General features: G+C 41.3%; 1 long non-coding RNA gene across 1 annotated transcript in view; it reads left to right on the top strand.

Moving 5' to 3' along the window:
- The window catches only part of LOC125611503, a 55286-nt gene that overhangs the window by 2044 nt on the left and 31094 nt on the right, over positions 1 to 22148 (top strand). The window contains exon 2 of the long non-coding RNA XR_007341662.1: positions 18590 to 18806. This is a non-coding gene — a long non-coding RNA (uncharacterized LOC125611503). The remainder of the gene's footprint in view (positions 1 to 18589; positions 18807 to 22148) is intronic.

Raw genomic sequence — 22148 nt, 5'->3', positions numbered from 1 at the left:
TGGTCGGAGGTACTTAAGGGACTGGGGGTGCAGGACCAGGGCGAAGAGCCGAGGGCCGGTGTTGGGGGGCTGTATGCAAGAAGAAAGGTTGTGTGTAGACGGGGTACGCGGGAAGCTCTGCTTAATAGGAGAATCCCGAAGAGTGGGTGGGTGGAGCAGAGGGGACCGAACTGCATAGACACTAGTTCCCCTGGCTAGGCGCGGGCTGCTGCAAGATCAGGAATAGAATAGTGGGAATGGCTGGGTGAACTGGAGGCCCCGCAAAGCCTCGCTTTTCAGGGTGTCCCATCTGCGGGGCATTTCTCGGGGCCCACTCTCCATCTCCCAGCTCCGGGCATTCGTCCTTATGTAGCCCCCCTCCCCCATCAACTTTCCAGTTGGGAAACTAAAAAGTTGCCACAAGTTAGGAGTGAATGAATTAGTTTCTTACAAAAGTCTAAATCACAGAACCGAGGACGTGAGGGTTCCACCGGGAATGAGTTCTAATGGGGGTGGGTAGGAAGGAGGGGGAGGGCGTGTGAGGCCAGCAGTCCATTTGCTGTGACATTGCGATCAGAATTTGTCATACCAGGTTGTTAGAACACCATTTCTGTTGGGCTTTTGCTCCTGCTGACTGCGGCAGTAACTTTCCATAATTAATGACCCGTTCCATTATCGGTCGCATCCTGAGCTAAATTGCTTCTAACGAGTTATTCTTCTTTGTCTTCGCTGGGGGTGGGGGAACACACCTGCAGGAGGAAACTTCTAGAGGAAGACAGCCCGTTTGGTCTTTTGAGGCAAAGTTCTGAGACACTCCGACTCTGAGTATGATAGAAGTCAGTGCACTACAGAACTTTGTCTCTAGAGGCTGTGGTCGCCGCCTCCGCCGCGAGAGCTCCGGACGCCGGGCTGGGTGGCCCTGCTGGCCACGTCGCTGAGCCTTTCCTTTGGGGGAGGGGCGAGGCTAGAGCGGGTTCAAGTGCCACACGAGGAACTTGATCAACTCCTTTGAAGCCAGGGGGTTAAACCATGTAAAGGGGAGAAATCCCCCAAATCTGTTAATCTTACCTCGTGAACACCTCACTTCAGAGGACAGTTTTTGTTTTGTTTTGTGTGTATGTTTTGATTTAAGGGGAGGGGGAAGCTTTGTGTTTTTCAAGGTTATTTTAAAAATACTGGCTTCACTTATTGAGCGAGGAGAGCCACAAGTTTATTAATGGGTGTGTTGGTGTGCAATGCCTTACAGGAATCTAAACTCTGCACCCTTAAAGAAGGAAATTATTTTGGTCCAAAGCCACGGTTAATGCTCCCTTTTCTCAAGTGCCTTGATGGATAAATGAGAGCCTGCAAGGGTTGAGTTTGGAGATCTAGTCTCAATTCTGTTTCTGATTTAGGTCCAGTTTATTCTTATTTTTTAAAGCAGGTTTCATTAATGGAAAGGAAGCACTTTTTCCAAGAAAGCATTTTGACAGACATTTAGGGAGGTGGCATTTATACTTTTGGGCTGTGAGATACTTTACATGGAAAAGCTGCTCTTCTCCTCCCTAATGGAATGTGGGTTGTGGTTCGTGAGTTCCTATCAATAGCCTGCTCTGTGCAGTGGGCAGTCACTGGCACTGAATTGTAGACCTGTACCATAGGCATTGCCCTGTTTGGGTTTTATGAGCTTTTGGCTGGACAGCTGATCGATCCAAGGAATTACAAAAAACTCCTTATTAACAAAGGCACTTATCCAACATTATGTGTGTAGTGCCTGCTGGGAGCCAGGGTCAGGGCACAGGGTGATGAATAGAAAGGAAATGGTGTGGGTGCCATGTTGCTGACAGCCAAACCAGGGGAGGACTTCCTGGCATAATCTGTGGGGAGCTCCAGAAGTCTTGGGATTGCCTGTTTGTGTGACTGAGAGGTCCTTGATTTAAAAAAAAAAAAAAAGAAAGAAAGAAAGAAAGAAAGAAATCATCTATTTAATTATGTTCCAGCTGATTTATCATTGAAGAGCAGTGAAAATGGAGGAAGGGTAAATGGGGGAAAGTATTCAGTAATTTGGTTAGAGCCTAATGGACAGATTTGCCAGTTGATTTTCCCAGGAGTGCTATGTCTTGGTCCTTAGGTAGCCTGTGTGTTTTGATGAGGCTATTATCCATATTTTCTGCCTTGTCATCAGTGACTGTTTTGCTTAATTTTCTCAATCTTTACCTAAAAGGTGGCTGAATTTTATTTGTTGAGTTAAATAAAACGATTCAAACTCAGGTACCTCTTGTGTTCATTTGAGATGGAAATTATGCTTATTTGTAAAGAAGATTCCCTTTCCTGATTTTTGTGTACAAATGTGTCCACAAGATATTCTGAAAATACCAAACACCTACAAAACTTAAGCCAACTTTGTAAGAGAATGCATGTGGCTCTTTGAGGGGATAGGGTGGAGTCCTTGGCTAAGGAAGTGGTCATCCGTGCAAAGGTTTGGATCAGGACATCATCTCCAAGGAAGGGTAAGGTTTGGAGTCTCCAACAGGGTTCCATCTGGTTTGACTTTATGCTAATATGATTTGCTTAGAAATCTTTGCTTTGTTTCCTTCCTGAGATCTCTAATGAGTGAAACGACTAACTAGTCTGGAAGGCTGTGGTTTATCCTGGTGCTAAGGATGCCAGGAATTGGAACTAGGAAATTCAGCAGTCTGGAGGTGCTTACTGCAAACCTGGCTTTGTCATCTCCTGAGCATGAGGAGGGGATGTGGGCAGTGAACACAATAGGCCCAAATGTCAGCCTTCTTGGAGGTCATTTTTGTGGAGAGAGACAATTAAGTGTAAGCTAGTCAGAAAGATAGTAAGCATGCCAGGGAGGGGTGAGTGTTATTTTCACCCAGATTGCTAGGTCCAAGAAAATCATCACCAACAGCCTACTTTGAGTGGCTCAAGCTCACCTGCTGGGTGTGGTGGCACATGCCTACAATCCCAGTGGCTCAGGAGGCTGAGGCGGGAGGGTTGCAAATTTGAAGGTTGCAAATTTGAACCCTGGTTCAAAAAATAATATTTTTTTTGAAGTGAATGAACTGAATGACAGATGCACTTGAAACTATATGTAAACACTGGTTGCCCTTCCCCCCCCCTTTTTAAGAACATTTTTGTTTTCAAATGTAAAGGGTGGGAAATGGTGGTGGTGGTGCTAGAAAGATCTTTGGTGAAGAGGCAGGAGCTGGGGGAACCGTGTCACTGGGCTACTGAATCTTCACATGCATAGAATCCAACTATATCTTCCAACAGCAGAATTCTAGGATTCTAGCTAACCATGCATTTCAAAAAGTGTTTGCTCTAAAAACTCAAAAGAGTGCCTTCAAATATTCATTAAATAGTGGGGGTGGGGTAGACAATATATTTCTTAGGATCTCCAGGAGCCACAGATGTGCCGCCATTAAGTTCACATATGATATTCAGGAAGTACTTTTTTTTTTTGGCTACACTTTTCTCTTATTTGATTTAAAAATATTTTTTATTTACGTGGGCCACACATGGGGATCTTTCATTGGATAATCACTACAGACACAGGAAACCTTAGAAATACGAAAGCTGTGGGCACAAAAGGAAAAGGCAGAATTCATTGTTCATACTGCTCTCAGTGACATATCAGGAATAAAAACCTGTGGTAGCTTTGGAGGAGCCAGAAGGAGGGAAGAGGATGTCTGTAGCATACTCCTGGCCATACTAAGTCACAAGTCTCATGATTCTGACCTGTAAATTCATTAAACGGTCAGGAGGAGAGCTAGCAGTGGTTTCACATAGGAAAAAGCCACTCCTGAAATGACTTCTCTGCTTTGCTTCTTAGGTATGGTTCTCTTCTTTTGCCAGTTAATAGGAAAAAAAAAAAAAAAAACTACTAAGTTGCTCCAAGCCCTGTTATAATCATTCACATGCTCAATCATTTATTCTAGGAGGCCAGTATTGTTAATATCAGTCCCATCTAACAGATGAGGAAATGGAGGCATAACGAGGTTAAATAACTCACTCACAACACACAGCTGGTCAGTGGTTGAAGCAAGATACAAGCCAAGCTGTGTGGGTCAGAGTCTGTGCAGCTGACTATACTGGGTATCATGCCTAATTGATCATGGTGTAGGATAAAGCTTGGGAGTCTAGGTTCAAGGTTAAAAGCCCTGAGCATATTAGGGCATAGCTCATTGCAAATCTTCAGTCTGTCTGTAGTATATGAAGTTTGTTTCCAGGGTGGCAGTTGTACTACTTTGGGGATTATTCTCATTATTTTCAGTTTACTGATCTTTCTTGCTGCCGGACAAAATTGAATGCTGAGAAAAAAAAAAGAATAGTTTTTTAAACCATGCTCTAGATGTGAGAAAAGTAATAGAAATGGAAAATAATTAAATTGTGTTAATACATTCATTGACAACCTTCTGGTTCCTACCACATGTCAGTCCCTGGCTGTAAGCAAGCCTTCGCAATGTGGTACACACAGGGTGCTGCGACACCCACCTGACTATCCAGAAAGGCTTCCCAGAGGCTCTGAGAGCTGAATATAGAAGGATGTATGGGGAGCACCTAAATAAAGAGGGAAAGGCATTCTAGTTCAAGGGAACAACAAGTACAGGCTCATGGAAATATGCAACCTTATGTTGTGCTTAGAACTAGGAAGTCTACTTATGCCAGGTGTAAAGGGCACATGTAGGTGAGCAGTAGGAGGTAAGGCTGAAGAGATAGGCTTGGCTGAGCCCTGAGGGCTTTGCGTGTTACAATTTAAAATTTGTGATCCATCCGGAATGTTTTGGGAAGCAGTGAAAGATCTTAAGCAGGGAAATGGCCTGATCAGCTCCGTTTTTGTAGAAAAACGTCTTCTGGCAGTAGAGCGAGTGAGTTGTTTGCAGGCGAATAGCCAGTTTTGAAGCTGTTAGAGAAACGCAGCAGGGGACACAAGTAGAGGTGGTGGTGTGCACAAGATGGGTGTGGGTGGCCTTAGGATGGCAGTGGGGAGGCCCATTGCCCAGGAGCAACATGTAAGGACATTCAAGCTGCCTGTCTAGAGCCCCTTACATATATTTTGCTGGTAGTACTAACCCAGGGGATGAAATTGGCACCCAACTACTTTGTGTACATTATTTCCAAATATTAAACTTTTGCTTGGCTATAATCCCAAGTTAATTCTGAAAGTGTAATGTTGGAAATAGCTCTTTAACCCTTTATGGTATATTGGAAATTTTACCATCATTCATCAAATCTTGAGAGTCAACCATTGCTAGCGCACAGTCAAAGCGTATATGGAGTGGGAGGCAGGGGCCACTCAAGAGGGTCTGATGCAAGAAATGTTGGCAGTGGGCATGGGCAGGGTGGAGAGTGAACCCCAAAAGGAAGAGTGAAGAACTCTGGTGCTGGCAAGAATGGGGAGCCCTTCCACTCCTAGCCTTTCAGGGCTGAGAGGAGAGAACAATCCTGGGGAGCTGAGGCTACAGGAGGTGTCTGGGGCCTTTGGTGGAGGAGGGAAGCAACCTATACTCTGCAGGGGGGTGGGGACGGGTAGCAGGGAGTAAAAGCCTTGTACTCTCTCTCCTCTTGCCCTTCTGTCTCCTGACATTGCTTCTCATTGGCTGAACCCAACTGGAGGCCACAGTCAGGAGATCAGGGTGGAGAGTGGATCTGGGAAGTCAAATAGGGAATCGACAGCACAGTTTATTTTTTGGCATCTTATCCTTTCTGTGCATACACAAAAGAAAAACTGTAAGGTAAATGAATTGGTTGAAGAATTCCTAGAACGTCTTCATCTTCAGAGTATTTTTTTTTCTCATACCGTCATCTTTTGTGCCATCAAGGACACAAGTCCAGGTGCAGCATTCTATAGGAGATGTTCCACTAGGGTCTCTGCACCCAAGCCACTGACACTCACTCCTGCAAAGTTTGATGCTGGGCCTTTTAAACCCTCTCCCCCTTTTTTAATCATGGTGAAATATATGCAACACAAAATTTACCATTTTAAGCATTTTTGTATGTACATTTCAGTGACATTAGTCCAATTTCACATTATTAGCTGTATGCCCATCACCACCATCCATTTGCAGAATTTGTTCAGCTCCTCAAACTGAAACTTTGTACCCTTTCAATGGTAATTCCCCAGGGATGCCTGGGTTATTTTGAACTCATCAGAAGAGGCCAACAAAAGATTATCAGACTGGATTTCTGCAAAGGTAGAACATGTCAGTGACATGGTGCCACCTGGCTGACAGCACTTACAAGGCATTACTAGTTGTGAGATGCATCCTAATTTCAGAGATGTTAAAATGTTGGGAAAATATGTTGCTTAGAATCAATGAAATATGAATCCTTTAACAGCAGATCTCACAGCCAGTATTCTGTGAATGGGTTTCAGATGGGCCAAAAACTTGTTCTTTTCTGTCCTCAGGGAAGCCAAGCAGGACCTAAGGCAACTGGAATCCTTAGGATGAAAAATGTTGGCTTTGAGTGCTATTATCCGTTTACCCCAATGTGCCTTAAAATATTATCATTTTCTGCGTGTAATGTGATCTGAAAAAGACTGGGAAGCACAGCTCTGGCGGATCTCCATCTTTAGTCTGGCCAGATTTCTAGATTTATATTTAACTCAATATTATCCGTGTACATCTGTAGGCAGGAGGTACTGATGAGAGAACTGTTCAAATATGCTTCACCTAATGTAACAGTAAAGCTGGCATCCCAAGCTCTTGAGGGCCCTTCTGCATCAGGCTAGGAGAAGCACAAACCTTTGAGTACCCAACACAGGAAAAATCCGTACCTACCTTCTGCACTGCAGTTCCATTTGTACTGCTTAGTACAGTCTTGGCACTGACTGAAAGGAAAAAGAACTTACTTTACAAGAAGCTCAGAGGTTGGGAAACTCCAGGGCTGATTAATTTAGCAGCTTAACAGTGCATTAAGGACCAACGGTTTCCAGATCTCTTCCCGTTATTCTCGGCTTCTCTGCCTCATTCTCTGACTAGGTTTTCTCATGAGTGTGGCGGCTGAATCAACTCCCAGCATGATGCCCTCACAGAATGTCCCTCTGTCTCTTGTTTTCTCAAGACTTCCCGGCACTTTCTGAGATTTCCCACTGGGTCAAATTGAGTTGGATGCCCAGGTGTTAACCAGTCACTAGCAGGGGGAATAGCCTAGATCAATCAGGACTGAAGTCTGAGTCCCGAGGAGTTAGGGTGGACCCTGAACCAAGTCAAATCTATTTGCAAAGAAGAGGTGGGGGACTGTCCCTTGGGTAGGCAAGAAAACATCTGCTGACCCACTTTGAGGGCGCAGTCTTAGAAAACTGCATCTCCATGGCAATTGTACACTCATTACAGTATTGCCTTTAAAGGCAAAAATTTAGAATTAATCAGGAAGTCCATCAATAGAAGACTAGTTAAATGAATTATGATACAGCCATATGATGAGATATGTAATAGAAAAGAATGAGATAGATATATGTGCAACCAACATGCAAGGTGAATGAGACTTAAGTTTTCAATAAAGATAGTGTTGGAGAATAATAAATGGGATTCAATCCCATTTTGATCACTCTGTACATATAAACTCAAAATAGAAATAAAATCTGGGTGCTATGAAGGGGATTAATAAGGGTAGAGTGGTTGAGATAGGAATTTTCACTTAAAAGGTTACACATTTTGGGGGCTGGAATGTAGCTCAGTGGTAGAACACTTGCCCACTATGAATGAGGCCCTCGATTCAATCCCTGGTACTGGGCAGTGGGGTGGAAGTATGCACTTTTGATTGCTTGACTTTTTAACAAATTGTTTATTACTTTGTAATTAAAAAATAAGTTTGTCTCATGGGTAGAAGGCAAATAGAAAATAACATATTACTATTAATCATAATCCTCCCAACATTATAGCTACATATATAAAAACATCAACCCCAAATTTATTACTGCCTTTTTTGAATCACTTGCCTACACTGGGTGCACCTACTCTCTGGTAGTTAACAGAGCAGTCTCTTCAGCTGGGCTGTCTGAAACAGCAGCGTCTAACCACATGTCGCTATTTTAAGTTTATTAAAATAAAATTTAAAATTCAAGCTAGGCATGGTGGCACATGCTTGTAATCCCAGTGGCTCAGGAGGCGGAGGCAGGAGGGTCACAAGTTAGGGGCCATCCTTAGCAGTTTAGCAAGGCCTTAAGTAATTCAGCAAGACCCTGTCTCAAAAAATAAAAAAGGGCTGGGGAGGGATCCCAGTAGTTAAGTGCCCCTGGGTTCAATTCCTAGTGGGGCTGGGTGGGAGAAGAAGAAGTACTAAAAAAGAAAGAAAGAAAAAATTCATTTCCTCAGTTGCACTAGGTACATTCAGGTGCTCAACAGCCACACAGAACTAGTGGCTGCCATGTCATACAGTGTGTATTATAGAACATTCCCACCATTGTAGAAAGACCAGCTGGTCGGCAGGTTCCAAGCCTAACAGCTTGAGTTCAAGCATAGGCTTAGTTTCTTGGTAATTAGGTGTCTTTGGACAAGATATTTAACCTCTTTGTTTTGTAGCTTTCTAGTTATTAAAACAGGGATAATGAGAGTATATAGTACACAGAAATGTTGAATAGATTAAAATTCTTGCTTAGTGCCTTGCTCATGGTAAATCAATAAAGTTAACTGGCATATTATGAGGAACTATGATTTGGAAATGGTTTGTCCCTGAAAAGTTTATGTGATGGAAATTTGGTCCCCAATGTAATGTCATTGATAGGTGGTGAGACCCTTAAGAGGTAGGGCCTAGTGGAAGGTAATTAGGTCCTGGGGCACAGCCCTCATGAATGAATTAATGCCTTTCTCAAGAAACTGGGTTATGTCTCTTGAGACTGGAATAAGCCTCTCAAAACTGGATAAGTATATGCAGGATGGATTGTTATAAAGTAGGTGGGCCCTTCCTCTTTCTCTTTTTGCACACGTGCTCCTCTTGTACAAACCCACTTCTTTTTCACTTCTCTGCCATGTTGTAGACGGCAACAAGGCCCTCACCAGAAGCTGAGCAGATACTGGCACTGTGTTCTTGGACTTTCCCACTTCCAGAACTGAGCCAAAATAAACCTCTTTTATTTACAACTTATCCAGTTTCAGGTATTTTGTTATAGCAACAGTAAATGGGCTAAGACAGAAACCTTTCCCAATATTGATTTAGCATTTACTAAATCCAGCACCACTGTTTTGCTAAATAAGGAATGACAAGTTGAAACAGGGATGACAAGTGAAATAAAACTTCCCTGTCTCATGAGAAGAGTCAAGGGAGGGAGTAGGCCAGGACTGGTTCCAAGGCTTATATTCCTTGATGTTTATAAATGACATTTGGGATGGGGGAGTTGAATAATTAACCCTCCCTCTGGAGGCCCCTGCCTCCTGCCCTGCTCCTCCCTCTATGAACAAGAGCTGACTGGTTCAAAAGAACTATACAACTTCAGATTTCTGATTAACTTTCTTTTTGATGGTGGAGGGACTGGGAGATTAGAGGACAATCATTCACCCAATTTTCTGTGCTGTGTGAATTTTCCCATTTTCTTCTTGTGGATTTTCTAAAAGTTGAATAGCTGCCTTTAAAGGAAGCCACTTTTGACCAAATTAAGGAAGGAGAGCTCTTGCCAGAGGATGCAACAGGAAGAGGCGATTATCTTGAGAAGCTTCTAATCAAAGTTAAAAATCATCCTGTGTCTCTGCTTGAAGGTTCAGTGTGTGCACATATCCCTTGCTTGGGGCTGGGAGGCCTACAGGAAAGGACACGGTCACATCACAGGGGTGGTTCAGGAAAAGAGGGGGCAACACTGTCTTTGGTTCTGCAATTGGGGGGACTTATATCTGCCAGGCACTTCTGAGCTGGACCTAGGTTGGTCTTCACTGGTATAAATGGCATCTTAATTAGAGTTTCTTTAGAATCCTTTTCCTGATTTTTTTTTTTTTTTGATAGCTTCTTGCAGTCAAAAGATGTGCTTAATCCGGGAAGGGGACTGTGAGCCCCCTGCAGTGGTACTGATAAGGAACTGTGCTGATAAGATCTTGCTTTGTGCTTCATTTTTAAAAATTTTTATTTATTTATTTTTTCATTGTTCAGTCTTTTCTTTTTAATTAGTTACACATGACAGTACAATGATCTTGACAATTCATACATTTGAATCAAATGGGGTATAATTTCTCATTTTTCTGATTGTACAGGTTGCAGAATCACATTGGTCGTACAGCATTTTTTAAAAAATGTATATTTTTTATTTTTATATCACAGCGGAATGCATTACATTCTTATTACACATATAGGACACAATTTTTCATACCTCTGGTTCTATACATGCTTCATTTCTTAAGTTACAATTCCAGTTGGCTATTGTTGAGCTGATGTGCTATGAAAAATGCCCCTTAAGCTTTTCAGTATTTCTAAGCTGAGAGAGAGAGAGAGAGAGAGAGAGAGAGAGAGAGAGAGAGAGGTGTGTGTGTGTGTGTGTGTGTGTGTGTTAGGGAAGAGGAAAGACGACTAGTGCAGCTTTTTTTTTTTTTTTAAGAGAGAGAGAGAATTTTTTAACATTTATTTTTTAGTTATCGGCGGACACAACATCTTTGTTTGTATGTGGTGCTGAGGATCGAACCCGGGCCACACGCACGCCAGGCGAGCGCGCTACCACTTGAGCCATATCCCCAGCCCTAGTGCAGCTTTTGAAGGGTCACTGAGAACTGGTTTGTTAGGGTGCTGGGATGTCCTGACTGGGGATTAGAGTAAAGGAAGATGGGCATGCAGGTCCAGAGTGGGCTGTTCGGCCATCAAATGCCAACAGGTGATCAGGATTCCTCCGAACTTCGTGAAAACTGAAAAATGAATTCAGTTTGTTTTTCCAGCTTCCACGTGGTTACTCTAATATCATCTGAGACACTTCACAATTAATGGATTGTGGATAATTTACATTGAAAAAAATTGTATTTGATTATAAAACCAGAAAATACTATGAGACTTTTACACTCTTGTATCATTTCTTTCCCTCCAATTCAAATCACAAGGTTTCCTTTTGTTTCTGAAATAGGATTTTTTTTGGTGGGGACACCGTACCAGGGATTGAACTCAGGGGCACTCGACCACTGAGCCACATCCCCAGCCTTATTTTGTATTTTATTTAGAGACAGGGTCTCACTGAGTTGCTTAATGCCTCACTTTTGCTGAGGCTGGCTTTGAACTTTCGATACTTCTGCCTGAGCCTCCCGAGGGGCTGGGTTTACAGGTGTGCACCACTGCTCCTGGATGAAGTAGCATTTATTGAAGACATATCATAGCACAGTGCCTAGAACATTTGCCACACTTGGTTTCAATTCTAAGCTTCCAAGGGTACGTTTGTTTACCTATTTGTTTCCACAGCTCAACACACAGTGCTATTCCAGGCACATAGTGCCTGGTCTGTCAATATTTCAACATGCAGATGAGTTTGTGTCCTAACCTCTCTGTGTGTGCCTGTGTGTGAGTACCTTGACTTTGAGAGTTAATATAATTTCAGTTTATTTCACTGATGTTGATCCCTTGATTTGAAGTTGAGTTAACCACACCCTCTCATACAGCTGCCTTCCAAGTTTTTCTTCTGTGGAGTTGAGTTAAAGCACACATTTTTCTTCCAACATTTTTTTTTTTTTAGGTTGATCCTGGTTTGGGAAACTTCCAGGCTGGAGTGATTACAATCAAAAGAGGTGTTTCTCCTGGCTCTTCCTGATGCTAACACACCTTCTCTCTACTAAAACTGCATCTCCAATTAATATTTTAAAGGGCAACATCTTCCGAATGGGCATATCTACCCTGGGAGGCAGATGGATACTTTGTAAGAGGTACTTGGTCACCAAAGCATTCAATTGTGTATCCTCAACTTTCCCCTCAACAAGTTTCTAAGGCAGATGTGATACATCATCAGAACCCTCTGGGCTCAGGATTTTTTTTTTTTTTAATCTTCTCCTACCTTTCCTTTGCCCATTATCCTTTTCTTACTCTACAAAAGAAGGGCACTGCCCTCCCCAATTCCACATCTTACTAAAATGCATTGCCTGGGGTATAAAAACCTTTGTGAGCCAAGTGTGGTGGTGCCTGCCTGTAATCCCAGCAGCTTGGGAGGCTGAGGCAAGAGGATTGTGAGTTCAAAGCCAGCCTCAGCAAAAGCGAGGCACTAAGCACTTCAGCGAGATCCTGTCTCTAAATAAAATACAAAATTGGGCTGGGGATGTGGCTCAGTGTTTGAGTGCCCTTGAGTTCAATCCCTGGTAGTCCCTCCCACCCCACCCCCCCCAAAAGTTGGTGATATGAAAGGGACAATTTCACTCAACAACACACATTTATTGAATACCTACTGTATGCCAATTCTAGATGATGAACTACCACAACAAACACAATAGTGAAACATCTCTGTCCTCATGGGTTTTCCATTCCAGCACTCTTACTTTTCTGCCAATAAGAAAAAAAAGTGTTATGCATGTTTTAATCAAGCCCTATAGTTTAATCAAGGCCCTATAATTTTCCCATGAGTCTCACAAAGAAATGCATTCCAGAAAATTCTCCTTTATATGATTTAATTATTATATATCAAAACCTATATGTAGGTTATTTTGCTCAATTGTATACTAGTAATAATTGTAATGATTCAGTCTGGAAAAACTAGTTAACACATGGAGCAATAATGGAAAATTAAAACAAATTTAAGTCACACTTTATATATGTATTTTCATTGTAGAGAAGTATGGTTATCAACCAAAGTCTTTAAGTAAAAAAATCATGATTAAAAATTGTAGAAAGGCGGAATGAATTACAGTTTCAAGAAAAAAGGAGACATTAAAAAGTTCTAATTATTAGGTAAGAGCTTGATCAGACATTTTTAAATAGGTAAGTGTTGGTATCAAATTACTGTAACATTTAAGTTTCACTGGATACATATAAAAGAATGTCACTTTTATTCAAAAACTTCAGTGTTTTCAATGACCACAAATCACATCTTTTGCAACTATTTAAACTTATGAAAAATGTTAAGCATCTACTTAAGTATGTGCGAGGGGCACATAGTTTCCTCAAAGTTCTTGTGGGGATAGGGGGCCAGCTATGTAAACAACATCTGAAGGCCAGACTGCAAGTTATATTTTCTGAGAAGGGAGGTGGTGGGTGGAGCAGCACCATAAATATGTGGCAATATTGCCTGAATGTAAGTGATATTTGGCACAATCATACTGAAGCTTTTCCTGGAGGGATAGGAAAAGTATGAAGATCACTTATAAAATACTGACTCAGGAATCTCTAGTTTTCAGTGTGATCTGGCAATCCCACTCCCGGGTACATATCCAAAGGAAATGAAATGAATATGTCATAGAGACATGTACACAGCTAGGTTCACTGCAGCTCTGGTCATCATAGTCAAGAAATGGAAGCAACCTAAGTGCGCATCAGCTGAGGACTGAATGAAGAAAATATGGTGCATGTTCACAATGGAACACTAGTGGGTCGCAGAACAAATGAAATCCTGTCATTGATGACTACATGGATGGAACCGGAGATCATTACATTAAGTGGAATTAGCCACCTGCAGGAAGACAAGAACTTCATGATAGCGCGCATAGGTAGAATCAAAAATGTCAATCTCAGAAGTTGAAAGTAGAAGGGTGCTCACCCTGGAGAGACTGGGAAAAGTCATGGGGAAGGCTGATCAATGTGATAGATAAATAGGAGCAACAGTTCTATTGTACTTATTGCACAGTAGGGAGACTATAGATTCCAATAATGAACCATGTATTTCAAAAAAGCTAGAAGAAAGATTTAGAATGTTTTCATCATAAAGAAATAATAAATGTTTGCAGGGGTAGATATGTTTAATCTGATTTAAAATATTATACAAAATGTATACATGTATTGAAATATCATACTGTAGTCCATTATTATCTACATTTTTTATGTTTTTAATGTATCAGTTTAAAAAATTAATTTAAAAATACTGGTTTTAAGTAATTAATTAAATTAAGCAATATGAGTAATTAAATATTATGATTATTTTCGATTGTCAACTCTAGACACTAGGAATTTTTGATAACATTATGAAGATTCAGTCCTATTTTGATGAGCAACTCTGTAGCAATAATCCTGCAGTCCATTCATACCTGGGCATTAGCATAGATGGCTTGGAGCCTCTTCATAGGTTACTTGCATGAATTCAATTCAAATTTGGGAGAACCATACTCTAGGGACAGTGTACGCATCATATATTACCCCTTACATTGTACAGTATGTCATATTTCATGCCTGTGGCAAATATTTATTAAGCAAAATGTGCCAGACATTGTGCCTAGCCTTTGTCTAGGTCCAGTGTTCATTTCTTGGAAAGGATCAGGTGAGATTTTGCAGGGCCAGGGGAAAAATAGGTAGGGAAAAGCTTCCATCCTTGCTTGTGAACCAGTACAGAGTAAGCAGGAACTATATATAAGCTGCTATTAATTAATAAAAAGTAATGCTACTGTTTACTAATATTACCAATATTAGCTCTAGCCCTAATCACTGTCATCCATATTGCTACCCAAATCTTGTGTATGTTACTCGAAGTTTCCACTGAAAATCAGAGCACCGATCTAGGGGCTATTTTTTTAAATCTGCCAAGTACTGTTTTAAGCACTTTATATACCTCACCTCATTTATTTCTCACAATAACTTAATATTCTCTCTCTCTCTCTCTTCTCACAGATGAGGTCACTGAGGCACAGAGAAGTTAAATAACTTGTTTATGGACACACAGCTGTGAAATGGTGGAACCATTCCTGGGAGGGTTCAGTCCCAGGCAGTCTGCCTCCACAATAGGCCATTTGTATCACAATAGAATTAAGAATGAACATTTACAGAACACATGATTTGGATCAGGCTTCATGCTAGACACTTCACCTAGATTATCTAATTTACACGGCTAAGTAACTCTGGTGTATTATTCTCGATTTATGAGGAAATGGAGGCATAAATCAGCTAAATAATCTTCCCACTGGTGCAAAGCTGGCAATGGCAAAGCCAGGATGTAGTCAGGGTTCCAATCCAGAACCCTCAGGGACCATTTTGTAAATCTCAGTTTGCAAGCCTGTCCCATGGGAACGGTCAGACCTCGTGGTCTTACTGTAAGAAGTCTTACTGTTAGGGTCTCCTCTGCCACCTTTCACTCAATCGCTGACATCATCTACCCTCTGTCAGAATCTGCCACAGCATCCTAACATACCATCCAAGTAACTTCAAACTACCTTACCCTAAAATATCTGGGAGCTGGGGGTGTAGTTCAGTGATAGAGCGTGTCCTTAACATGCACAAGGCCCTGAGTTCCATACCCAGTACCAAAAAATAAAAATAAATAAATTATAGTGTCACTGTCATTGTATGGAGTGAAAAAATACCAAAGTTGCTTTAAGGATTGGAGTAAAGGATGCAGAATTCACAGAGTCTGAGCCTTAACGGCAGATAACCCAAACATGGATGTGACAGTTGTCTTCATAATGTTACATTTTAGTGTAAGGTCACCATCAAAATACAAAAATTAAGGCTAGTTATTTCATCCACAAGGGTCATAAATGACTTTGAAATATTTGGTGAGAGATGGTGGCTTCTGACTTCCTTGTTTTACAAACAAGCACTTATAAGTAAATGGATGTGCCTTCAAACAGCTATGTCTGGGGCCAGATCCCTGGCCAAGTAGTGTGTGTAGTCCAGTTCCCACTTCAGATTTTGGCCAGATCCACCCACCACTGCTACTCAAGAGCAAAGAGATGGCAAGTAGAGGCATGCTGATGTGCTGCAGGGGCTCCAAGCTCAGAGGGCCTCTCCCCACCTGTGATGGATTTGCTTATTTATTGAACATTACTGAGGACCTTTTACTTGCCAGATGCTATTAGTACTGATTCTACAAAGATGAGTAAGAAGTGGTTCTTGTTCTGCGGAGACTCAGACCCTGATGTAACGAATAAATATGTGAACAAGTCAGTGTACCATTGGGAGTAAGAAATGGAATGCACAAAGCTGGGGTTGACACCAAGGAAGCAGTGCCCCTGTGGTGCCAGGAGAGGAAGGTCATGGAATAATTCCCATAGACCAGGGTCATGCAGGATGACAGGAGCCTTGAGAAGGAAAGGAACATTCCAGATAAGAGCATTTGCAAATGCATGGGGTCGTTGAACTGTACAGGAGTTTGAGATCTTGTACGGCTGGTATCACCAGCTGACATCAGCTACCCTCATACACCTTTTATGTGTAAGAGTGGGGATGGGGGGGTGAGGTTAGAGAAACAACCAGGAACCCCACATCATGGAGGGCCTCATCTGCCCTCTATTTAGACTTTATGTTGAAGGCCATGAGGACCCCTGAAGGCTCTAGGCAGGAAGAGACCTGGTTAGACAAGCATTTAGGAAAATAGCTCCTCCATCTTGGATCATGAGGACCAAAAGAGGATCCCAGGTTAGCTCAGCCTGAGTTCAAAAGAGCCTGGATCCCTGAGGACTTAGTAGAGCAAAGTGTCATATCTGCTATGGACTGCCTACATGAGAAAGATATAGATTTATATGGGTAGGCTATTTTTTTGATTTTTCAGACATGTGTAGCCGAACCACTAACTCTAATTAAAGACATCACTTACGGGGTTAAGTCTAATTTGGAGACTTCCCAATATCAGTTCAAATGAATGGTTTTATGTTTGTTCATTGAAAAGTCTTAGTAAGGTTTGGTTTCCCTAACTCCAGCTGCCACCAAATTCTCAGAAAGAATCTTTCTGAGAAGACTCTCGGTCAGGTGAAGTGAGGGGTGTGGTGAAGTGCATGTTTGGATATAAACCCTGACTTCCTGTGTAATTTCAGAGAATTGCAGTTGGTGTGTCTATTAAACATAACTTCTCATTCTGTATTTTTGATGTATTGATACCTGGGGCCTTGCTGATCTGGAGGGACTGTCCTCCTAGAGCTATTAAACCACCACTATTGAGTTCACCTTTCGTATGCAAACCGAGTACAGGCCCCAGGCTCTCCTCTGTTCAGCTCTTGTACTGAGACACTTTCCTGCCCTAATCTCCCCAGGGCCAAATACCAGACAGCTAGGGACAGCCCCTACACTCTAGAGCTCAGCAGTTACTTAAACTGTCCAATCCTATGCCTGCTTACCCTGCCTTGCCCATTTCTTCATGTGGAAACCACAATAGAGGCTCTTGCCCATGTTTTTCCTTCATTCTTTCTGTCTCCTGACCTGTCCTGATGCTTCTTATGTGGCCCTATATGCCTCCTTTCTGCTTGAAGGGATTGGCAAGCTTAAAACAAACTTCTTCCATTATGACAGTCATTTCTGTATCTGTGTGTGTTATCACACCTGATTAAAACAAACCCCAGGTACTCTTAAAACAGCATGTACCTTGATTTCCCTGGCTGAAAGGGCAGCCTATAATTCTACAGCGAGAATGCTGATAAAAATATTTTAAAGAGGAAACCATACAAGAGGGTGGGGACGGAATAAAATGATGTTCATTCATATTCATGGCATTTGATTTACCAAAGTGATGACTCACATCGACTGAGCATTCGAATTTGAGATTGGATGCATAATTAGTTATTAATAAAGGAATGTTATTTAATCCTTGGAATAAGTATGTAATCCTCTAGATGCTTACTATTCCTTTTCTCTGAATATTTGTTCTATTAATTCGTGTTTATGTAGTACTTGCAAACTGCATGCGGTACTTTTACACAGGTAAATTATCTGCTTAATAGGAAATAAAATATCTGCCCTTCGGAACCGTAGTTAAGAAAACTGTGTTATTTAGAATTAACATAATATACGAGGTGGTTATGACTAAGACTCTTGTCATTTAAAAGGGGACAACCTCCTCCTGAGTGCCTCAGTACTGTGAGTTAGAGCCCTGAGTGAGTCATCCCTACACATGGCCCTGGAGACCTGGTCGCCTGCCTTTCTTGTCACAGGTGCCGCTGCTGAAGCAGCCCTGTGCCGGGAACATCACTGTGTTAGCTGAAGGAATGGAGGATGCCGGGGCCTCTTCAGTTCTAGTATGTGTATGTCCAAGCTCACCCAGGATATAAATATCTGTGTTTACACAAGAGACAGATTAAGGATAATGGTTCACTTTCCAAAGGATTGACCACTGTATGCCTTTTCAAGGTGAACTAACACTGTACATTTAGAATATGATTTAATTTTTAAAAACATCCCTTATTTAGGCAATTTTATTTTGTGTGTGTGTGTGTGTGTGTGTGTATGTGGGCTAGGACATCTGTTGTATATACGAGGTCAGTCAGGGAAATTAGAAGGTACAAACATGAAATGTAGCAGTTTATGTTTTAGCTCATTTGTGACTTTACCTCCAAATTCTCTCAGCTTCTAAGCAGAGACATTCCTTAGAATGTGTCAGGGTGTACAGAGGTGGGGGCTTGATTGCAAGCTATAAAAGGATTAATTGGGTATATACATTTTTAGCATTCCTTAATGCAATGTAAATGCTAACAGCCTTTGCAAGGATCCATAACAGAGCTGTTTATAGCTTTCAGAGCACACTCTATGCATTATCTCATTTGGTCTTCATAACAATCCTATGAGGCAGGAGGTAAGGTAATGTTTTCATGTCTGTTTTATTGATCAGGGTCCAAAGCCACTTGGATCAGAAGAGGTGGAGCTGGGACTAGAAAGCAAGCCCTGTTCTCCCTGCTCCTGGCACACCCTGTGACCCAGAGCATCCACTCAGACTGCAATTGTTTTAGAGTGAACCAAGGACCCTTGATTTATCATTTTGACTCCATGAATTTCATATAATATTCACCATCTCTGCAAGAAGATCAATCTTTCTTCCTCCTTCTTTGGTATGTTTTAACCAGCTCTGAAATGGAGATTTAGTGACTTTTGTGACTGTAGACTTTGATATTGGAAAATGTTTACTTTTGAAGTCCTAAGAGGGAAATAATAAGAGTTGTGTTGCCTCCCTGCCAAATATACACCCACTTATTCATAATCAGCAGAAAAATATTGAAAGCTATCTTTATTGGTGGTAGTGGATTTCTATATAGAATGGAAATTTTAAAATGACTTGGATAATAATCTAATTTTTAGGGAAATTATATTCATCGTGCCCTCTTTGGTAGTACACAGCAAATATTTTAGGAATTGAAAATCAAATGTAAGAATTATAAAACAATTCTGCTATAATAAGATGTGTTTAAAAGAAATATTTAATATTTAAAAGAAAAAAATTTAAAGAAAATAAACATGGTTATTGTTTAACAGACAAATTAGAATAGAGACTTTGGGAAGGTCAACTTTGCCTAGAGTGAGGTCACATTCTCCACCCAGAGGGGAACCCTCTCCTGACTATGGGACATGCACTTAGCCCAGATCAATTTGATTCAAACAGGTAATAGCAGTTGCCCACAGGTAGCAAAAGCCTTCTGGGTCCTCCCTTTTTAGACTAGGAGGGATCCCCTGGATGAACTGAGCTGCTTTTGAATGTCTGAAGCTGGAGAGAGTATCCTTTTCTACTTGTATGGGGACACAGCAAGTAAATGTTGGTAACGTGGTCACCTGATTCTAAGAACAGAATGGAATTCCCATCACTTCTCTGAACCCTTCAAAAACTTTCAAGATCGACAATTACCTGCTTTGAGACCTAAGGACTAGCCAAACTTGCTTGAGTTTTATGCATAAAATATCCTTAAGATTTCATATCCCTTTGATCTCTGTATTTTGACTTCATGAATGTTCTTGATTTTTTTGAGCAGGTTCTTGAATTCTTGATTGTATCTAATCTAAATGCAAAATGAAACAATATAGGTGATACCTATTATGTAATTAATTAGCTTAATGTGGTGGCAATGATATGTAATAGGAAGGTCAGAGGTGTTCAGATCCTTCTTTCTAACCTCATAATCTTGGGTAGTTCACTCAGATATTTGTGTCATATTCTTAAGAATAAAGATGCTAGATATTTTTTAGCAGAACGTATAACAAAATGTGTATAGTGTGTATGGATTCTTAGCATATAGAAAGCACTTAAAAATGCCAATTTTAAAAAGATAAACATAAGCTTCAACACAAAAAGATTCATCCTTGACCTAACATGTATTCTAGCTCTTAGTTGTAAACCCCTTAGAGTTGATAAGTGGTAAACTTTTTATTTACTGCATTTCCAACATTGTTCTATCAAAACATGCTGAATGCAACTCCATAAGATAGAAATGTTAAACAGGTTTATCTCCTATGTTATCTTGATTCTCTGGTCAACTGTCTGTGAGCTGTGTTTGTAAGCTGTGAGTTTGTGGTTCTGAGTTAAAAGTGCATTCATTGAGCTGGGCGTGGTAGCCCACGCCTGTAATCCCAGCAGTTCCAGAGGCTGAGACAGGAAGATCATGAGTTCAAAGCAAGCCTCAGCAAAAGTAAGGTGCTAAGTAACTCAATGAGACTCTGTCTCTAAATAATATACAAAATAGGGGTGGGGCTTGTTTTTTTTGGGATTGGCTAACTTCACTTAGCATTATCTTCTCCAGAACCATCCATTTACCTGCGAATGCCATGATTTTATTCTCTTTTATTGCTGAGAATAAATTCCACATTTTTTAATCCATTCATCTACTGAAGGGCATCTAGGTTGGTTTCTCTGATATAAGGAGGCTGATTCATAGTGGGGTAGGGAGGGGAAACATGGGAGGAATAGACAAACTCTAGATAGGGCAGAGGGATGGGAGGGGAAAGGAGGAGGCAGGGGATTAGCAAGGTTGGTGGAATGTGGTGGACATCATTATCCAAAGTACATATATGAAGACACGAATTGGTGTCAACATACTTTATATACAACCAGAGATATGAAAAATTATGCTGTATATGTGTAATAAGAATTGTAATGCATTCTGCTGTCATTTATTTTTTTTAAAAAATCAATTGAAAAAAGGCAAAATAGGGGTGAGGATGTGGCTCAGTGGTCCAGTGCCCTTGAGTTCAATCCCCAGTACCCCTTCCCCCCAAAAAAGTGCAGTCATTGATTAGTCATGTCTGCTATGAAGTTGGGAGAAGATAGTGGTGGTGGGTGTGCAGGCATTTTCCTTGCTTGGCCTAAGGTGCTTGCCCTTGAGTCTTTATCTAAGAACAAAGAGACTTTCAAATTCGAGATTCTCTTACTGCTGAACTTCATGTAAGGTGCCCTGAGGTAACTTTATAATCAGAAAGCCAGCTTGTTTAAGTGAGAATAAGGAAGAGAAGGAGCTGGAAACCTGTTTCCCTGGCTTCATGCCTCCAGTATGCTATACCAGGTATCCAGTACTTCAGCCCCCATTGAGATGTCTCCCAGTTCCTAGGATGGGCCCCATCCTCTCACAGGCATATGGCTTGGCACAGGGTCTTACTACTTCAGAGAATGTCATTTCCCGTCTTTGCCTCTTGGCAAATTCCACTCAGACTTTGATGTCTAGCTCCTGTAGGTTCTTAACGTAAGACTGTCTGTTAGATTCAACTCTAGGACTTCCTTGTATTCTTGGGCCCACCTTGTAATCCGTCTTCAACAAAGTACAAGGATATGAAGGAGATATTGATGAGTCAAAGGTCTCAGTTTTCCCAGAGGGAATAATGCATGTTTGAGAACGACATTGCTTCCCTCTGGAGTTGGTAAAACCATCTCATCTGGGCTCTTTCATGTTTTAAAGGGGTGCTCCACTCCGGTAACTGTTAAAATACAAAGCAAAGTTTTATATTTGAAAAAGACGTCTTGAATTATGCTGAGCGGTAAGAGAGTCTTATGGGAACTAAGACGAACTTTTGAAAGAATTGTGATAAATTACATATAATATAAAATTCAGCATCTGTCACCATTTTTAAGTGTACAATTCAGGGGCATTAAGTACATGCACATTGTCGCAGGGCCCTCACCACCATCCATCTCCAGAACTCTTCATCTTGCAAAATTCAAACTCCATATCCATGATACAATAACTCCCAATGTCCTTTGGGTCCAGTGCATCAACCATTCTACTTTCTGTCTTCATGAATCTGACTTTAAGCCCCTCAGCTTATTTCACATAATATAATGTTAAGGTTCATCCCAGTCATCCAGTTGTGGCATGAGTGAGAATTTTCTTCCATTTTCTTTCTTTCTTTCTTTCTTTCTTTCTTTCTTTCTTTCTTTCTTTCTTTCTCTTTCTCTGCCTCTCTCTGTCCCTCCC

The sequence above is a fragment of the Marmota marmota genome, unplaced genomic scaffold (assembly GCF_001458135.2).
Source record: "Marmota marmota marmota unplaced genomic scaffold, marMar, whole genome shotgun sequence".
In the NCBI taxonomy this organism is placed as follows: Eukaryota; Metazoa; Chordata; class Mammalia; order Rodentia; family Sciuridae; genus Marmota; species Marmota marmota.
This window is presented reverse-complemented; position numbering and strand designations above follow the sequence as displayed.